We start from the raw sequence: 21526 nt of genomic DNA on the forward strand, positions 1-21526 counted from the left end.
TTAATTGATTTTCAGCTTTTAGAGTCAATCTTATCCCCCCCAAAAACAAGATAAATGTTACTGAAAAAAATATAAATGTTTCCAACCTTAACAGTGTTAAAATAACACTACAACTGACAGACGCTCAGCTGTTAACGAGGAGTAGAAGAGGTAGAGGGAAGGACAGGGATATGAACATCTGCGCCTTACTAAATTCAGATTAATGAGATAATGTAAAATTTGCTAAAACAACAACAAAAAAAAGGTGAGCAAAAGATGAAGTAAACATAATAACCATCCAAACGTTTAAACACAGAAGGGGAAGAGGTAGTATGTGAGCTAAAATCTCATCCCTCAGTAGACAAAAGATAATGCATCTGCAAACACAGACAATTTTACTTTTTCCTTTCCAATCTGGGTACCTTTCTTTTTCTTGCTGAATTGCACTAGCTAGGATTCCCCATATTATGTTCAACAGAAGTGGTGAGAGTGGAAATCCTTGTATGTTCCTGATCTTAGAGGAAAAGCTTTCAACCTGTCACCATTAAGTAAGATGTTAGCTGTAGACTTGTCACATGTGGCCTTTTATTATGTTGAGATACATTCCTTCTATACCTAATTTGTTAAGAGTTCTATCATAAAGAGATGCTGAATTTTGTCAAATGCTTTTTATGTACCTATTAAGATGATCACACAATTTTTATCCTTCATTATATTAATGTCATGTATAACATTTATTGATTTGTGTATGTTGAATCATCCTTGCATCCCAGGGATGAATCCCACTTGATCATGGTGTATAATCTTTCAGATGTTCTGTTAAATTCACGTTGTTCATACTTTATTGAGAATTTCTGCATATATATTCATCAGGGATATTGGCCTGTAATATTCTCTTCTTGTAATGCCCTTATCTGGCTATGGTATCAGGGTAATACTGGCCTCGAGAAGTAAGTCTGAAAGTGTTCCCTCCTCTTCAATTTTTTGGAAGAGTCTGAGTAAAACTGATGTTTCTTCTTTAAATGTTTGGTAGAATTCACCAGTAAAGCCATCTGGTCCTGGGCTTTTGTTAGTTAGAAGATTTTTGATTACTGTTTCAATCTCCTTAGCAATTACAGGTCTATTCAGATTTTGTTTCTTCCTGATTCAGTCTTGGTAGGTTGTATGTTTCTAGGACTTTATCTGTTTCTTCCAGATTATCCAATTTGTTGTCATCTAATTGCTCACAGTAGTCTCTTAGGATCCTTTGTATTTCTGCGGCATCAGGTGTAATATCTCCTCTTTTATTTCTGATTTCATTTGAGTCTTCTCTCTTTTTCCTTAGTCTAGCTAAGAGTTTGACAATTTTATCTTTTAAGAAAAAATCTGTTTTATTCATCTTTTCTATTGTTTTTCTAGGCTCTATTTCATTGATTTTTGCACTGATCTTTGTTATTTCCTTCCTTCCTTCTAACGTTTGGCTTAGTTTGTTCTTCTTTTTCTTGTTCCTTGAGGTGTAAAGTTAGGTTTGTTTATTTGAGGCCTTTGTTTTTTTCTTAATGTAGGCATATATTGCTATAAATGTCCCTCTTGGAACTGCTTTTGCTTCATCCCATAAGTTTTGGTACAATATGTTTCCAAAGACTCTACCAAAAAGCTATTAGATATAATACACAAATTCAGTAAAGGTTATAGGATACACAATCAACATACAAAACTCAATCGCATTTCCATACGCTAACAATGAATTCTCTGAAAGAGAAATTATGAAAGCAATCCCATTTACAATCTTATGAAAAAGAATAAAATACTTAGGAATAAAGTTAATCAAAGAGTGAAAGACCTTTACATTGAAAACTGTAAGACATTAATAAAAGAAACTGGAAAAGGCACAACTACATCAAAAGATATCCCACGTTCTTGTATTCAACGACCTAATATTGTTAAAATGTCTATACTACCAGAAGTGATCAACAGATTCAATGAAATCCTTAAAACTCCAATGGCTTTTTTCCCACAGAAATAGAAAAAAATCCAAAAAATTCAGATAGAAACACAAAAGACCCAAATAGCCAAAGCAATGATGAAAAAGGATGAATGGATAAAGACAATATGGTCTATTCAATGGAATATTATTCAGTCATAAAAAAAGAAGGAAGTCCTGCCACTGTAATAACATGGATGAACCTGGAAGGCATTATGCTAAGTGAAATAAGCCAGAGAAAGACAAGATACTGTATGGCATCACTTGTTTGTGGAATCTTAAAAAAAAAAACAAAAAAGTCAAACTCATAGAAACAAGGAGTAGAAGGGTGGTTGCCAGGGGCTGGGAGAAATGGAAGATGCTGATCAAAGGATACAAACATTCAGTTATAAAAAATAAGTTCTGAGGATCTAATGTTTGGCCTGATGACTGTAGTAAATAATACTGTATTGTATACTTTAAGTTTGCTAACAGAGTAGATCTTAACTGTTCTAACCATGGGGGTGGGGAAGGTAACCATGTGACATAATGGATGTGTTAATTAACTTGATATTGATAATGATTTCACAATGCATACATACACCAAAACATCACAGTTTACACTCTAAATAGATACAATTTTATTTGCCTCAAAAAAGCTGGAAAAATAAAGTTAAAATTAGTTTAAAAAAAAGAATGCAAAACTTGACACAGAATCAAAGAGAACACTGTATGCACATTATTTTAAGTTATGTTAGTAACCACCTGAAGCATTTAAAAGTGAAGTAATTAAAAGTGGTTTCAAACATGCTCAGTCTTAGAGACAGTTTAGATATGGAGTTTGGGAGAGAGGAAGGATTCTAGAACTAGACACGGGAGAGTTTACAATCTATATACTTAAATATTAAAGTTTGTGAAAACAATAAATTCCTTTTCACTTTAGAGTACTCTGAAAAATATCAAAATGACCCATCCTTTAAACATCAAATTTTCTTCTATCTAGGATCCTGATTAAATGGTCCTATTCAAAGTAGTGTTCTTTTCTTCTTTTATCATCTAATGACAGGCTTTTAATATTTCCTCAAGGAAAAAAAAAGTGGTTTCATCTACTGAAAAATTCAAAGACATGAGGCAAGAGACTATTTCTGTATTATTTTAATATTCTACCATATATAAGCATTAACTCTACTATGAACAGGTAACTTTCACCCTAAAATAAATAACTAAAAAATACTGTCAGAACTTGATAAGAATATTTCAAATAACTGAATAGTAAAGTATTAAGCACTTCTATGAATTATAGTTTTTGTTTTGATTTGATTTGCCCTACTTTTGCTTTGCATGATAATAGAGTCCACCAATACTAAAGACAGGTGTAGAGTTCTTAACCTGAAATCCATGGACCTCCTAAGCATTTTCTTAAGAGAGAATCCATAGCTTTCAACAGATCGTATGATGCTAAAAAAGTTAAGAACCACTGAAAAGTAAACTGTTATTTTCTCACTGTATTACTTTATAAATATATTCTTAGAAACAATGTATCCTAAAATTAAATAACATCTGTACTTAATTTAAAAGCCAACCTTGTTATAGAAAAGTATATAGGGCAGTTTACAATACACACACACTACCAAAAGACTGAGAACAGTTTTAAGTAAAGAAATCAGGAGGGAAGTAAAGTAATATTAGAAATAAAACTATGTAATACTAACTGGAAATGGAAAACATGCAGTTCAGCACCCATACTTAATTTTTCTACTTTCTAGTAGAGAAGCAAAAACAGAAATATGAGTAGGTAAGATTCAGAGTGCCCATGAAAATTATACCAGTTGATAAAAAGACCATAATTAATCTTAGTACTGTATTATATCTACAGATTCAGTCAATAGTAATAACTGAAAATTTCTCTCAGAAGCTTTAAATTCAAAAATTACAAGGAAGAGAATAGAAAAATACAGCTTGAAAACTTAAAAATTAGACAACCATAGAAATAAAAACTATTGAGAAAAGACAGTTTCATAGAAATATGCCTGGCTTACAATTTCTTATAACACAAAGTAGTGATTTACAGGGCTTAAGGATATTTTAATTTTTATAAGAGATATTACCTCTTTAACTGAAACCTTAAACATTATACACAACCAAAAAGAATAAACATGTATTTAATGTGATTAAATTGACATGAATGCACACAAATGGTAACAAAATATTTAAAATTATGTTTGATTCTATCATAATTCTCAGCACACTGACTTACTTAAATATCTATATTAAAAAGACGTAATTGATCAAAAGGATGAATTTTCAAATTATCCTCGAGAATAGATGAATAATCTATTCATCTATCCTATCTAAAGTAATCAATTACTTTGCTTTCATAAACAATTACAATTTTGATGGAGTATCATTCACTAATAAAGATAAAAATGAGCTGCTAAATACAGAAAACATTAGATATAATCTGATTATATGAGTAGAAATGTAGGCCACAGGCATACGTCTAATTTGATGATCACTGATGAATCTTCAAAACAGAAAACAGAAAATCAGATTCTCTAATCTGCGTGGCCCAATAATTTAGGACATTACAGAGCCAACTGACCTCCTTGAAGTTGCAACTAGATAAATCAAAGTAGTCTGAGAACATACTAGTATGTATGTTCTACCTCCACCACAGCTAGCTAAAGCTTTCAAGTAAACGTTAATGAGCAGTTCTAAATTTTTTAAAATAATTATTAGTACTCTACCTATCTTCCAAAATATTATTGCAATCAATATAGAATTGTTTCATGTACCTGTGATATTAAATATTAAAAGTTTCTATAGGTATCTTTTCATGTTCAGCATGCTATTCAGTGTCCTTTGTAAATAGAAAATCACAAGGAATGGAAATTTTTAAATTAATTTTTTCACAAGTTACTTGCCTCAGCATTGATTTCTCATTGCTTTGTTATCTTAAATTTAAAAATCCATTTTTAATACACGAAATGAGCCATTCGGTGTTTCAAATGCATTATGCAGTCTCTATAAAAATGACACTACATGTCTACAAGCTTCTCCAAAATTTAAATGAGTAAGGATATTTGTGATGTGATGGCTAGCCGTTACATCACATGCTTCTATCAGCAGCAAGTGTCCCAGTTACTGGTTTCTGGCATGAGCTCAACTCTGGTTGTCTAAGAAAAGGCTAAACACTTATTTTTAAAAGCTAAATCATTAACTGTAATGTCAAAAATGGAGATCAATTTTTCTAATTACATACTAGGGAAACTTATTTTGTCTCAGAAATGTTTAGTAACTATCATCTACAACACTTTACATTTTTGAAACCTGATTTCAGTGATGTCCCTTGTATATTCCTACTAAGAAAGCAGTGTTCTCCAACATGTGGACTATGACCCATTATTGGGTCTTTAAACCAACTTAATGGGTCTTAAGCAACAGTTTTTTTTTTTTTTTTCCACCCCCACTGCCCCTATGTCCCCAAACCCAGGGCATAAATAGCTGTTTGATAAAAACAGACTTGGATTACTGGGATTCTTTTCTTAAAACTCCATTCCCAGGACTTCCCTGGTGGTGCAGTGGTTAAGAATCTGCCTGCCAATGCAGGAGACACGGGTTCGAGCCCTAGTCCAGGAAGATCCCACATGCCGCGGAGCAACTAAGCCCGTGCGCCACTACAGAGTCTGCGCTCTAGAGCCCACGAGCCACAACTACTGAAGCCCACGCACCTAGAGCCCGTGCTCTGCAACAAGATAAGCCACCGCAATGAGAAGCCCGTGCACCGCAACGAAGAGTAGCCCCCACTCGCCGCAACTAGAGAAAGCCCGCGTGCGGCAATGAAGACCCAGCGCAGCCAAAAATAAATAATAAATAAATTTTTTTAAAAAACTCCATTTCCCTCTTTTAGTTATAGTCACTCTGTTCCCAGTGCGTTCATCCTTCCACTTGTCAAGACACTAGTTTGTAGGGCTTCTCTCGCTTTACTAGACCTTAAAAGAATTCATGAGTCCTCAATAAAATCTTAGGGACTCCTAGGTACAGGCCCTAACGCTGATGCTGATGTTGTTTTACATACCTTAATTCTCACAATAACCTGGAGATCAGGGTGGTGTCAGCCCCGCTTCACAGGTGAGCAAACTGAAGCTCAGAGACATTTAAGTCATTTGTCTGAGCCCAGGCAGCTAGTACCAACTGTCTGCCTCTAAGCTTCAGCTCCTGTGAGTCTTCAACAGTTTTTTAAATAAAATAGTATCAAAAAAAGAAAGAAAATGGAATGCATAAATGTAGTAAGAATAGTGTGTTTAGTGAGATTGTGTTTGGGTTCTTTATATGAATACATAAGTATCACTAGGTCACAATGTAAAATATATTTCTGTAAGTTGTGGTAAATGTATTTCAATGAGTTGTAGTCAAAAATATTTCTAAGTTTGAAAGCTACTGTATAATACATAATAGCAAAGGAATAGCAAAACACACTATATTATAATCAGTTATAACTAAGTCAATTTTATGTAGGAATTGTATTAAAAGCTAAACTTTCTTAACATACATAAATATTACTGAAAGTCTAATTAAGTAAATTTTCTAATTATCCAGCTCTGACTATTCTCTAGTAACTAGGATATGACTGTTTCATTGGTTCTCAAAATGTCTTTTTGTGCCTCCTCTTTTCAATTTCCAGGTGAATTTATACTCCCATTGGTAATATCCCTTATCATAGCTAATGAGTCTCAATATTTGGCAGAGAAGGGAATGTTTAATTTGAAAATGTCCAGCCCCTTAAGCACTTATTATAAATACGAGAGAAGCATAGATCACCCTCATCTCCTACGTGACGGAAATCAAAAATCAAGTAGACATCATACTAAATTTACATTACTGAAATATTCCCAATATCAATCTCTAAGAGTAGGTATCTCACTACCTCTAAGCACAAACTTGACTGCAAATCCCAATCACAGGAATGATATTAAATTTAAACTCCAAGCTTTCAAGGAAAATCATGTTCTGTTTGGCGACACTTACTTACATCCAACAAATATTTACTGAGTATTTACCCTGTACCAGGCACAGAAATGACCCAAGAAGCAATGAACTTCCCCAGAAAAGGTCTCACCAAGCCTCTTAATGACTCTCTACTTCCATGACTTACAACTTTCTGTTGTATATTTTTTACATCAGTTAAAAAAGGATATTCTTCTGTACCTCAGCAAAACCAAAAACAGTTGATTCACAGTAGTTAACGTTTTATAAAGGTTGAAAACACTGAACCATTGCTCCTACGAAAAATACAGGGTTAGGTTCCTACAATCCTCTGGTCACAACATTTTCATCAACTGATCAATACATATCCTTGTTTTATGTGTGATTCTGTTTAAAGACAACTTATTTAATATACAGCTGACCTTTGAACAACACAGGAGTTGGGGCACCTACCCTTCACGCAGTTGAAAATTCACATATAACTCGTGGGTGGCTCTGCATATACACAGTCCCTCCCTCACCTGGTCCGTGGTTCCACACCTGCAGATTCAACCAACTGGACATCGTATAGTACTGTAGTACTAATACTGAATATAATCCCAGTATGTTAGTGGACCCACATGGTTCATATCTCTGTTGTTCAAGGGTCAGCTGCATATTGTTGAGTCATTAACACTGAACTCACAGCCAACAGCACTGTAACTCATGCCTGAACTAAGCTCATCTAAGGTATTTTCTCCATAGGACATATCACAGCCTTTCTGGGTTTAGGAACACTAGACAGCAGTGCAGCACTACATTTGGGGGCCAATTTAAACAGTAAAATCACCCAAAAAGCACTAAATAGGCCTTAAAAGCAAAACAAGACAGCAGAGCACCTAGTTTGACTTCAGCTGGGAACATGCCCCTCCGGTGACTCAAAGTTTTTGCCACTCTACCCAAGCTCATGTCCATTAATGAATGGCAAAGCACAAGGGATACTGATTTGGGGGTTACAAATAAATTTTAGCAAGTAGACAAATGTGCAAATATGGAATCTGGGAATAATACCAATCAACGCTAATCGATGAAGGGAAATTTTTTCTTTAAATGTATTCCAGTCTAATAAAGTAAGAAATGACAGAATTCAAATCTCATCATTATGCAACTCCTAAGGAATTAATGGAACTAGGCAAGGATCATCAATTGCCACTAACATCACAAAAAGAAAAAACAACCTTTGATATTCCTGATGGAAGAAAAAATTGAAACTGAATCTGATCAAATCTCTACTTCTCACAACCAATTTACAGGGAAGACAGGGGACAATGCTTCTACTCTTTAATTTTAAGATAGCCCATTTTTTAATCTGATGTCCTCAAGGACAGGGATCATAATTTATTCGACTCTGTCTCCCCATTATCTGTTATAATACATAGCACACAGCAGACACTGGTTAAAACTCTGTTGAAGAAACAAGTAAATGAATGAATGAACAAATGAACTCTCTTAGAAATTTTAAAATGTTAATTTATATGATCATCTCTTTTCCAAATAAAGGAGGAAAGAAAAAGGTATGGGCGGGCAGGCAGCAATTTATAGGTCTGAGAGATACTACAAGCAAGTGGAATAACACCTCACAAATCAAAGGTCATTTATACTGTAATTTCAACTTTCCAAGAGCTATGAATCAGAAGAAAAAAATTCACTAAAGGAGGTCACAAAATGCATATTCTGTTCATTAAATAAGAGCCCCTAAACTCCATTTTAATTTTAATATAATTCTAACAAGTTTACACTGGAAATCAAAAGAGAAAATATGAGGTGAACAGTAAAAACATGAGAGAACAGGCAGAAAACAACCTTATAGACTTCAATAAATTCATAGACATCTATGCATAATAGCATACTTTATAACTGATGTTCAGAATGAGAGCCCTGCATCAGCAAGATATGGTATGTTTAGAAAACACTGAGAAAACAGTACTACCCTGTAAAGTTTACCATTTAAAAAAATTTAAATAAGGAAATATTTAAGTATAAATTCAAGGTCCTAATGTATCTAACAGGTTGTTCCCTAATAATGCCAGATAAATGAGAAAATACTTCAGGAACCTCAGTAGCTGTTTCATGCATGGTTCTCATAACAAAGTTATATCCTTTCTTCTTAACTACAATGCTTATTTCCTAATTTGTAAAAATACATAATTACAAACCACAGTCTAGTATAGGCAAAGGGCACAGACTTAAAACAGTCATTCAAGGGTATTAGCATTTGGAAATTTCAGTTATGAAGCTAATATTGTCAACTCTCAACATAGAAAGGACTGAATAGTATGATTGACAGTAAACCATGAATAAGCAAGTTGACTTCTACAAAACTGTGGAATGAAACACACAACAGGTGACAAAAATAAGCTGAAAGTACAACCACTTCTCCACAGGAAGGATTTCCTTCTGCCCAGTCCAAATGACAAGAATCCAAAGTAAGTGCTGTAAACCTGAAGACAGATAACACAGAATTGATCCAAAGGCACCTGAATCCCCAATATGAACCAGGGTTAGTTAAGGCCTAGTTTTTCTTACAAAGATCAGGGTTGCATGATCTCGGCAAGAAAGAACAGTTCCAAAGCATATGGAAGACTGCATTCACTGAAAAGTGAGGCTCCCCTAAATTACATCTCTGTCTGACAGATCTACAGCTATAAATATATCATGTTCAGAACTAATATTACTGTCAAGATATTCTACAGTGCAATCAAACCAACGAATTACTAAAAAGTAATTCAATAGAGCCAATTTAAATTTTACAAACTGCTTATTACTAGAACTCTCCCACATTACTGGTGGGAATGCAAAATGGTATAGCTGCTTTAGAAAACAGTTTGACGGTTTGTTATAAAGTTAAACACACACTTGCCATATGACCTAACAATTCCCCCAGAAACTTCCCCAAGAGAAATGAAAACTCAGATTCACACACAAAACAAAAACTGCACACAAAGGTTTGTGGCAGCTTTATTCATTATCACAAAAACTAGAAACAAATACTTCAACTGGTGAGTGGATAAACATGCTGAAGTACATCCATATAATGGAATACTGCTCAGCAGCAAAAAAAAAAGTACTGATATACACTACAACATGGATTAATCTCAAATGCATTCTGCACAGTGGAAGAAGACAGATTCAAAAGGCTACATACCACGTGATTCCTATAATTTATTATATTCATGATTCATTATTCCTATAAGTTATATGATATCTGGCAAAATTATAAGATAGAGTAGTGGTTGTTAGGGGCCAGAGTGGGAAAAGGGGTTGGCTACAAAGGAGCAGCATGAGGGAATATTTTAAGGTGATGAAATTGTTTTCTAATTTGATTGTGAGGGGGAATGAATTTTGCTGCGTGAAAAACAGAAAAAAGAAAAACTTTAATATAAAAAATATCTTACAATACAATCACAGTTAACTGAAATGCTCAAAAAAATAGAATATTTCCTCTAAGTATTTCCTCTAACTAAATTCATAGCCCATGAATGCATTTCATTTCAGAAATCTTTCTAGAATGTGTTTCTCTACTTTTAAGCCTGAGTAAATAAGTCACAGGCTTGTGTTTACTCTTTTATTTAAATTAGGCCCAATTTATGTGTTTGAAATTTGTCTCATACAGCTGTGATGATGCAAACTAAATTGGTTTGGGATAAGCATGGTGCCTCAGGAGGCATGTAATCAAGGTTCTTCCATGTTAAAATTCTCCCTAATAAAGATGAAATGATTAATCTATTCATTCAACAAATTAGTAATCATTAGAGGCCTATTATGTACCAAACACAGGAAATACAAATAAGACCACTGTAATCCCTGCCATCACATAGCTTAAACAAACAATAATACAAGGTATAATTTGTCCTACAAGAGAATTATAGTGCTTTCAGAGCACATAGCAAGTGCACATAACCTAACCATATAAGGTCTAAATTTCCCATTAGGATCTATACCTTAAAGTGCCTGGAATCTTGGTAAACACAAAAATACATGTACCACAGTGCTCACGACCCCATTACCCTTCAGTATTTAAGGATGGAAAGAAAGCAAAAACCATATACACAGAACACTATCACTGCACACGCAGTACAATCATCACTCCCCTACAAAAGGTCCTCTTTAGAGAAATACCAGAATATGCAGATTTACTTCTGTCACCTTTCCAGCAAACATTTTTCTGTATTTTTCTGATACAGAATACCATAAGTATGAACTTCTCTGGCTGAGGAATATTATTTTAAAGGGGGTGGGGGCAGGGAAGTAATAAAGAAAAAAAAAAGAGAAAAAGAAACAGACAGGATGGGGGAAAAAAAAGAAGCCAGAGTAGGTATAAAGGTTTTTGCAGTGAACTCTTAAAAACAAATTAAGGAAGTTTAAGGAAACTAAAATAGAGGCACTGCAACCACACCTCTTCTTTGTTATGAAAAAGGAAGCCAAGATATGTAAAAAGAGGGCTGCCTGCAGGTGTTGTGGCATGAAGTTACCATGTACAGAGGTAAAATTACATAACCCCAAGGACTAAAGAGAGTGTGATGAATACTCAGCTATGCCAAAGTTACCTGAAACATTTTCCATCTCAAGAATCCTAATTACACAATGCTTCTGGGACCACAGTGGGCCCCACAAGGCCCAGTATCAAAAAACCAGAAAAACTTTCAACTGCTAAAGAAATAAACACAGATTAAAATAAAGTGCCTCTTGGTATATACATATTTAGAAGAGGCAAAAGAAATTTACCAGGATCTTACTCAAACTCCATCTCAGAGGACTAAGATGCTGAGTAGTTTCTATCAAGAAATAAATGGCAGAAGCAAATTAATGCAGTTCCACAGTTCCTGCAGTTAAACATTTTGCAATTCAGAATTTCAGGGCTTTTTTTTTTTTTTTTTTTTTTTTTTTTTTTTGTGGTACGCGGGCCTCTCTCTTGTGGCCTCTCCCGTTGCGGAGCACAGGCTCCGGACGCGCAGGCTCAGCGACCATGGCTCACAGGCCCAGCCGCTCCTCAGCACGTGGGATCTTCCCGGACCGGGGCATGAACCCTTGTCCCCTGCATCAGCAAGCGGACTCTCAACCACTGCGCCACTAGGGAAGCCCTTTCAGGGCATTTCTGACAGGTGATACAGTGTGTAAACACCATATACTTTTTAACACCCATAGAGAAAGCTGTAATGGCACAGAGAAGTCTGGGACAGCACACCATGATTAAACGTTTACTATTTCTGCAGTGAAACCTACAAATACATGAAATAAAGACAAACAGTTCACAACAGGTTTTGTGAAGAAAACCAATTTGTGCCAAACATACAAAAAAAGAATTTTGGTTTTCAGAGCATTTTAGATGTCAGAATTGTTGATAAGGAACTGTGGTCCTATAGAACAGTACCCATTACTCTATTACTAATTATATGTGCAAAATGTAACTGGTAACCTCTTTATCATGTGCTTTTATTGTAGTATTTTGATGAACTCAAAATAATTCGAAAAGTCTCCCAATGGTTCACACATAATATGCCCTCTACACTCTATCCACCCTTAAATTTCTCTAACACAAATTCTCCTATCAGGGCAGTTTACAGAAATCTAACCCTTGAAATTTATAGAAGAAATGCAAATCCAATTTTGCCACCATGCAAAAAATGTTCATTGAATGGAATTTAATGTACTGAACTCATAAAATGGCTTGATCTTATGTTGTCACAAGAAAAATGCTAAAACTGGTAAGAGTGTTCCTGACCTAGGAAGCAGCAGCAAATAAGTTACCATGGACCCTGATTTGCCATAAATGATAAGACACAATAATCATAAAACCCTATTATCATAGTGCATTTATATGTATATATTTACTGACTACATACAATATAAACAATATACTATACCCACAATATACTATAACTTAATTACTAAACTATTTCTACCAAGGGGAAAAACAGAGACAGTACCTCATCAACAACGGTATAAGAGAGTAAAGGGCTTCTCTGGTGGCACAATGGTTGAGAGTCCGCCTGCCAATGCAGGGGACACGGGTTCGTGCCCGGGTCTGGGAAGATTCCACATGCCACGGAGCGGCTGGGGCCATGAGCCATGGCCGCTGAGCCTGCGCGTCTGGAGCCTGTGCTCCGCAACGGGAGAGGCCACAACAGTGAGAGGCCCGCATACCACAAAAAAAAAAAAAAAAAGAGAGTAAAGCGGTATAAGTACAGTTATACTAAACAACCATTAAGGCCCCTTCCATCCTTACGTTCCATGAAAAATACAACTCAATGATATTGCAAATATGATAAATATAACTAATAAAATATGGTAACTAAAACTAATCAAATTTTGATGAGCAACATTCTTATACTAACTTTGAAGACAGGATTGCTTTCATCACTTAGGTTTCTTAAGATTTCTAGGGGCATCTGAATTGGTACCTTAATTTATTCTAGATAAATTTCCCTTTAACAAATTTTCCAAACTTCAAGTTTTGGTGCTACACTATTCAAAAGCTGCTAATGAACAAGGAATAAATAGTGTCTTCACTAAGCATTCTGAGTATGAAACGCTGAAGAGAAGTCATTTCATTAACCTGGTCCTCTTGCATATATTTTCTATGCATTTCTATCTCATCTTCACACCTCCATCTCTGATTAAAAAGAGAATTTGAAAGTAAAAGGAAGACGTTTTTTCAAAAAAAGCTAAGAGATGTGTATAAAAAGAAGGAGAAATCAGTCATTTTCAACCCTGAAGCGCACTGGAATCACCTGTAGAAATCCTAAAATAGATCAATGCCTTGGCCCCATCCCCAGATTCAAATATAAAGTAGCATGGGTAGAATCCCAATATCTGTAATTTTTTCAAGCTCCCCAGAAAATGTTAATGTGAAGTCAGGGCTGAGAACCACTGGTCCAAGCTGCCTTCTCCACAAATCCTTTTTTCTCATCTACTAATAAGTTAGCACTCCCAGCCCTACAGCAAGGACTGAAAGCACTGACATTAAAATTGCCCAGTTTTGTTCTCTCGTTTACTCTGTCACAGAAAAAAATTTACTAATTTTCAGTTGGAAGGTTTTTTTTAAAGTGGGTATGGTAAAATTTATTTTAACTTATTTGAAATTCTCATTCCCAGTGCTCAGGATTTTATTTTTCAATCAGCCTTCAAAAAACAACCTTCATTAGTAGAGTATTTAGAGTAACAGTATACAATAAACACACAATACACATTCCAGTTATCAACTTCCAACAGACTATCAGAAAATACTCAAGAGAATGAGTTTAAAGAGCTGATTACATTTTGATATTTTAACTACAAATATTTTCAGAATCCCAAATATATAAAGAAATATTAGCCATAATATGCCGACAATCATATGATAGAAAAAGAGCTCAGTAAATAATCTACCACTTTTTAAAATAAAAACTGGCATTACAAGATTCCACATCTTTAAGATTTACACTTCTTTTGGGGGGTGGGGGGGGTGGCGGTGTTCATGTTGTTTTCAGATCCTTGGAACAAAAGGAGAAAATAATGTTTTACAAAAATATGCATCTACAAATACCAGTTTCTTTTTCAAATGTCATCAACAACTGATACCTACTAGTTTCACCTCCAAAACAATACTAGGTTATTTTTGCACACCAAATTAGGATTTTATGAAAAGGCCTTATAGCCATGTGTACACACACAGTTAGACTAGTGGAAGAGTCTTATGGGAATTTTCTCTCCCTATAACATTACCTACTATATTTGCCTGCCATTTGAAAGTATTCATTGCTAGAATATATAATAAGTATTTCACAGAAATAGAAAATAAACATAACACAGACTGGGTGTAAGGAAAAAAAACATTTTCACTTCCCTTTTTACTACAGGAAACTCTGACTATAACTTTGACTCCAATATATCATACTCTGGTACCTTGCCAAGTATACCACTTGAAGTCAAAACCAAACAAGTTAAAAAAATAGATAACAAATTAATAATTAGAAAAATTCAGAAGTCCACTTTCATAAAATATACTTGTATCAAATGGTATCATACGGCCAATTTCAACTTAAAATTTTTTTTTTTTTTTTTTTTTTGCGGTACTTGGGCCTCTCACTGCTGTGGCCTCTCCCGTTGTGGAGCACAGGCTCCGGACGCGCAGGCTCAGCGGCCATGGCTCACAGGCCCAGCCACGCCGCGGCATGTGGGATCTTCCCGGACCGGGGCACGAACCCGTGTCCCCTGCATCGGCAGGCGGACTCTCAACCTCTGCACCACCAGGGAAGCCCCTCAACTTAAAATTTTAAGATATATAATTTGTAATAAGTCCAATTTTTAAAATAAATACTATTACAAAGTATCAGTGCATTCAAGGCACACTCTATTTAAGGTAATATACAATGAAAGCGGAATTATATGTTAAATTCTAGGTTGGTAGAAAACATTCCACCCCAGAATTTTATTTTCTTCCCTCAAAAAAAAAAAAGTAATATTTTTTCCCAATGGTAAAAATAATGCATAATCATAGCTGAAAATCCAAACACTACAGAGAAGTATAAAAAGTATAAAAATCATTCCAAATCTATAAATATCTGTCATTAACGTAAATATCCTTCCAGGGGATGGATGGATTTACTCTGTATATTTATAAGAACACTGCAACAATTAGAATTACAACAATTAATTCTGTATATTAATTATGTATTCATACATACGTGTATCTCCATATATGTCCCCATACACACACACACAATTTTCTTTTACATATACTGAAAACAAAGAAATCTTTAAGATAACAACTTTCTTGAAAATAAAAATATATGAATTGTTCCAAGCACTCATTCTGCTTCTGCATTTTCGTTTCAGCAGTCCAGGTTTGAGGTTACTGTGTGTGTGTATGTGTGTATGCATGCTGTTTTTGTCGACTGCTTGAGAGAAGATTAAAAGATTTGTCTGTTTGCTTGTTTTACTTAAACACGTACACACACAGACACACACACACACCAACTCTGGCTACAAATTTCCAAACCCTGAGAACCCAGATATCTGTATTAAAGGTACTTGGCTGACTGCTTTACGTAACTAGCCCATGGTCCTGAGCAAAACTGCAAAGTAGACAAAACTTTTCATGGCCTCCCACTTTTTGGTCAGAAAGAGCACTACACTATCAATGAGGATAGGAGAGTTCTACCAACCAGGTGTGTGACTTAAGCATTTCACTCAACCTTCCCACAATTCATTTCAATTCTAAAAGTCTGTGATTCTCCCCAGCCCCCACAATTTTTATTTATTTTTTATTTTTTTGCTGTATTCAAGATATGTAACACGTTTCCCTCCTACCTCAATCAGATTCCTTGATTCAAAATAAACCATTTCTCTGACTGATAAATTCCCATTTCCTCAAAGCATCTATTCTCCTCCAGGTATGACAAAGAAATCTGATGAGATCAAAGATGTGAACAAGTTTTGTCCAAGAAGGAGGGTAGCAACACAGTAAAAATTTAAATAAGTTTACAAGTACAAATGTTTAATTTAAAGTTAAAATAGCTTTATGAGTTCCATGAAAAAAAGTATAGTCTTTAACTGATTTTACTGACTCAAAGTTAGTCAATAAGAAAACTAGCAGTGTTTTCAGTTCCTAAAATATTCATACCTGAGCATATTTAAGATAGTCATATAGAAGCAGCCTTCTAATCTTTCATCCGTTACATTTGTACAACACTTTAAAGTTCAAAGTGCATTTAGATGCATTATTTATTTTCATCCTTAAAACAAGCAGACGTGTAGATGTGGTGGTCACTATTGATTGCCTCTCTAACATCCATTTCCCCTATATTCCTCCTTCCCACAATTTTTTAAAATATCCTCCCTCCACCATGTAACTCAGGGAAATGTGACCCCATCGCCAGTTGCAAGGGTATATATCCTGATTGGTAGAAACTCACTATGATAACCCTGTCCCCCTTGTCATAACTGGTTTGGAAGTGTACGTGACCTAATTCCGGTCAATGAAACATGAAGGGGAAAATATGTTGGTAGGCTTGCGCAAAAGATGTCCTGGCCAGTGCACCAGTATCTTGCTACCAGTCTGAGGATGAATCCAACACACATGGGAAAGCAGAGCCAAGTAAATTTCACAGAGGCTAACCAAAGCTCTGAAAAACTAACCCTGCCTTCATACTTCAGCATTCCATTTCAGCTACTGCATTTCAGGTGTTGTAATGTGGTGACACCAAGATAAAGAGTATACCCCATCTACCTTTCCTTCTCCAACTTCGACCTCCTTTTTCAACACCTATAAGCTTTCCTCTGCCTTTGGGCTGAGCTAGACAAGAAAGGCAAGTAGTTACTGTAAGCTGTTAGACCAGCACCCTTTGCACCAAGCTCAACTGCTCCTGGGTATGGCATTTCCTCTTCCAAAGGACAATTTCCTCTACCAATTCACTCCTGCAGTCCCTACTCAGGTTGAGGAGATGGTGGAATTACAAGAAGGCTCTCTCCAACCCTGATGCTGTAATAAACGCTGAAAGGTAACATACGAAATCAGACAAGGGATCCTATCAGGAAACATGTGGGAACCATGTGACCTAATAATTAAACAATTCCCCCTAACATATGAATGACTATATGTTCAGGAATACCAGTATTTCTCTTTTTTAAAAGAGGATGCTGTTAAACAAATCTCTATGAGAGAGTATAAATTAGGTGTTACTTTAGAAGTAGATACCCCTTTAATATACTATTATTAACCAACAGTTCATAACTTAGTTAAAAAGGGGAATCATAAAAGAATCTACCTTAAACATTTTAATGCAACTAAAACACAAAAATATACAATCACAAGACAGTCTTTTTTTTTTTTTTTTTTTTGCGGTACGCGGGCCTCTCACTGTTGCGGCCTCTCCTGTTGCGGAGCACAGGCTCCGGACGCACAGGCCCAGCGGCCACGGCCCACAGGCCCAGCCGCTCCGCGGCACGTGGGATCCTCCCGGAACGGGACACGAACCCACGTCCCCTGCATCGGCAGGCGGACCCCCAACCACTGCACCACCAGGGAAGTCCACAAGACAGTCTTTTAATGCAGGGCCAAGGCCTTTCCTTCAAGCATGAATCCATGGATTATAGTTCTACTTTATCTTTCTTGCGAAAACCACACCCATAGTACATCACCTGTGATTTCCAGTTTGTTTCTTAAACATGGAAAGACATCTCACAAACACTTATAAGCAATTTTATTGCAGAATCTTATTGCAAAATCTACAACTTTTAGGGTTTTTTTCCCTAGTCATTTAATTTCACCTACACCGATTTTAACTGGAAGTGACTTCAGCTACTCACCTGTTTCCAAAGCAGTCACTGGCTCTCACACAAACACCTTTTCGCCTTCATAGTTCACTGAATAACATCTCATTAAACTATATAATTACAACAAGTACAACTGCCATTAACAATTTGCTGGGTACACAGACAAATGATTCTTGGTAGGTATACACGGTATACAATAACCGGTAGGAATAAAAGTTCAAGAACAAACTAGAGGGTAGTCTACTGCCATTTAATGTAGCATGGACATCAAGTAGTAAATGAATGAAGAGTATAACTTAATCTTTTGAGTGGGTTAAAGAGAGGTGAGCTCAGAGATTCTCCTGTAATAGGCTATCCCCAAAAGTCTTTGCTCATTCTACACACCAATCAACACTCTGACAACTCATATATATCAGCAACCCCTAAATTTAAGAGAAGATCTGCATAGTGCCTGCTATGTGCCAGGCATCACATCATGGCACTTTATATGAATTTTCTCAATCGGGATGAAGAATATAATGGCAGAGAAACCCTCTCCCCCGCCCCCTTGTTTTTCCAACGTAGCTATCAGCTAAGGAAAGTAGTTCAACACAAAATCAACTAAATATATGTAATAAATTTGAATACAGTTAAAATCTGCATTACCTCACTGAAGAAGAAAGCATTAGAAATTTGTGTTTAAGAAAAAGAGTATATACATCATGAGAATTTACTAATTACAGTAAACGCTATAAAAAATGTGGACGTGATACAGTCATGTGGACATAGGTTTTAGCTATAGATTTTCATTTAATTACATTATAACTATGTGATATATCATTAGTAAAGAAAATGATCAAAATGTGTGTCTTATCTACCAAATACACAAGTACTTCAAGTTCACTGTTAAGAATTCTTCCTCAGAACTAGGATGATTGGCGGGGAGTAGAAGGAGAGAACATAATATAGGAGAGTTTAAGAACAAATCACTATGCACCTTCCATAGGTCCCATTATAGAAGGAAACCCAAACATTTATAGTTCCTAAATCTCAGCTGTGAGAAGGGAGCTAGAAAAAACATGGCTAACAGCAGTCTCCACTGTGTCTCTAAAACTTACCTATCCCCGCTTATCTGTCCCATTCCATGTTTTCTAACTAGTTCAGAGGCTCTCCAAAGTCACTTCACATTAATAGACAATACACACTTGATTTCCACACATTAACAATCTCATGTATGGTTCTTTCCTACAGATCAGCACAAAAATGATACTCTAAGGTAGCTTACATTACTAGAACCATATCTTCTGCTCCTAGAGAGTCACTACTAGTAGAGAACTACAGATATCCCAAAACCGCCATTTCCAAAGAAATTATATCTTAAAGAACAAACACCCAAACACATACTAACAACATTAATCAATACCACTAAGTGCCAACTGCATGAGAAAAGACAAAAAGGAAGAATATGGAAGATTATAGAAGACATCATCGGTCTAAGACTGTGAAGTCAGAAAAAAAAAAGAAAAAGATTTAAATATGCACTCTGCTACTTCCAAGATATATCTTAAACAGGTTGCTTAAATTCTAGAAAACTCTGCCTCCTACTGTCAAAAGCAAGGCTTACACCACCTAACTCAGAGTTGTCTTAACAGTTATCATTTATGGTCCTTAGACCAAGTGGGCACGTAATAAATTGTAATAGGTATTGTTATTATCGGGAGGTTCAAGATACAAATTCAGTTATAATGTAAATCCTTATTGAACACTAAGAGGGGAATAGTCAGTAAAAATCTATCAAACAATCTCCCCTGTTACATGACTAGATGATTAAACAATGGTGTCATAAGGGTGATATTTTTCTAAGCACTCCTTTGATAATGATTAAGTTTGGGATTCAATTTTTTTAGAGTCATCAATATTTAAGATGACTAAAAATCCTGTATATATTTATCCATAACTGTGGTAGTCTCTCATGTTGTCATCTTACTGGTATAGTCAATTCTCTTCCTATGTAGATTCTTCACATTTCACTTTATCCATAGCAAATCTCACCTTAAAGTGTATTAACAATAATATAACTATCCAATGACCTGTATTTTGTTATTTATTGTTTCAGATTCCCACTATTTAGTTTGATACATCCTTTTGGGAAGCCCTTTGAAACTAAACAACTACTTGTTCCATTCTGAAAAAATCTGAACCAATAAACCACACCAGAATGATGGTCTATTCCCAGCATGAAGGGGATTACAGAGGGCACCCAGAGAAGAAAAGGGAAAGATTCCCATTTCTTCCCAAGTCATATGTTTAAAATCTAGATTTATTTCATATAAAACCAATTACCAGGTTACCACACACTCATATCCAAATGCAAGCAAAGAAATATGACAAAGCCATGCAGGAACTGTTTTAGATTATATGCTCTTCTGCTTTCCTCCATTAGCATGAATGATAACAAACTGACTATTCTAATTTGTTTCCTTTAAACTTACTAGCCTTATTTGCCTACCTACTTGCTATCAGTATAGAATCTATACACTTGGACCTTCATACCTTAAACTGACTCACTTTTAAATACAAGGCATTCTAGATGTCCATGGACTGACTGATCCCCACCTAATTTTACAGCTTCTATTCCCAGAGACCTCCTGGCACAGCAGCCTTAGGTGCAGCTCAACAGGCCCCACGATAGCAAACCAGCATGCTGGTTCTCAACTGCTCCCTTCACCTACAAAACTACCCACACCACCCCACACACACCCCGACCCATTTTGACCATTAAAATATTTTAAGCCCCAAATGGAGTATTACCAGCTCTAACCTCGTTTATAATTCCCTAGTCAAAATTGGTATCACACACACACACACACACACACACACACACACACGCATGCTTCCATACATTTCTAATAAACCCCACAGGAGTCCTGTGTTGCAATTATTTCTGTGCATGTCTGCTTCTCCCTTAAGGGTCTTAGTCCTGGCTCTTAGTCCTCCTCATGTTTCTACCACTCTTCCACCCTCACCACATAGTAAAAGTCCCCTACACAAAGTAAAGGTTCAGGTTGAACTAAACTATTCCTTTGTTCTAATCCTAGTTCTTTTATTTGAAGGAATAAGTGACTTCTGTGTGCTGAAGATTTTGTTAATAGTTAATGCTTGCAAATCTAACAATGAAAATGTCAATAATTATATAATGCATTAGTTTTTAAGTTGATGAATGGCAGAAGAGGTCAGTAAGCACAATAAACCATCAGAAAAGATAATCATTTTCCAAGATTCCCCCAAAAGTCTCATACATATCAACATCAAAATTAAACTTTCTGTCCCCCCGTTCTAATAAGT

The 21526-nt window shown here is 35.7% G+C and overlaps 1 protein-coding gene across 12 annotated transcripts in view; it reads right to left on the reverse strand.

Annotated features, from left to right (window-relative positions):
- The window catches only part of CSNK1G3 (casein kinase 1 gamma 3), a 141297-nt gene that overhangs the window by 117689 nt on the left and 2082 nt on the right, over positions 1-21526 (reverse strand). The window contains exon 1 of one of the 12 annotated variants that reach the window (XR_004349115.1): positions 18236-18491. The exons of the other annotated variants lie outside the window; for them this stretch is intronic. The gene's annotated coding sequence lies outside the window, so the exon portion shown is untranslated. Of the gene's footprint in view, positions 1-18235; positions 18492-21526 lie in introns of those variants that run through there. 12 annotated transcript variants of the gene reach the window in all.

This window comes from Phocoena sinus, chromosome 3 (assembly GCF_008692025.1).
Source record: "Phocoena sinus isolate mPhoSin1 chromosome 3, mPhoSin1.pri, whole genome shotgun sequence".
Lineage (NCBI taxonomy): Eukaryota > Metazoa > Chordata > Mammalia > Artiodactyla > Phocoenidae > Phocoena > Phocoena sinus.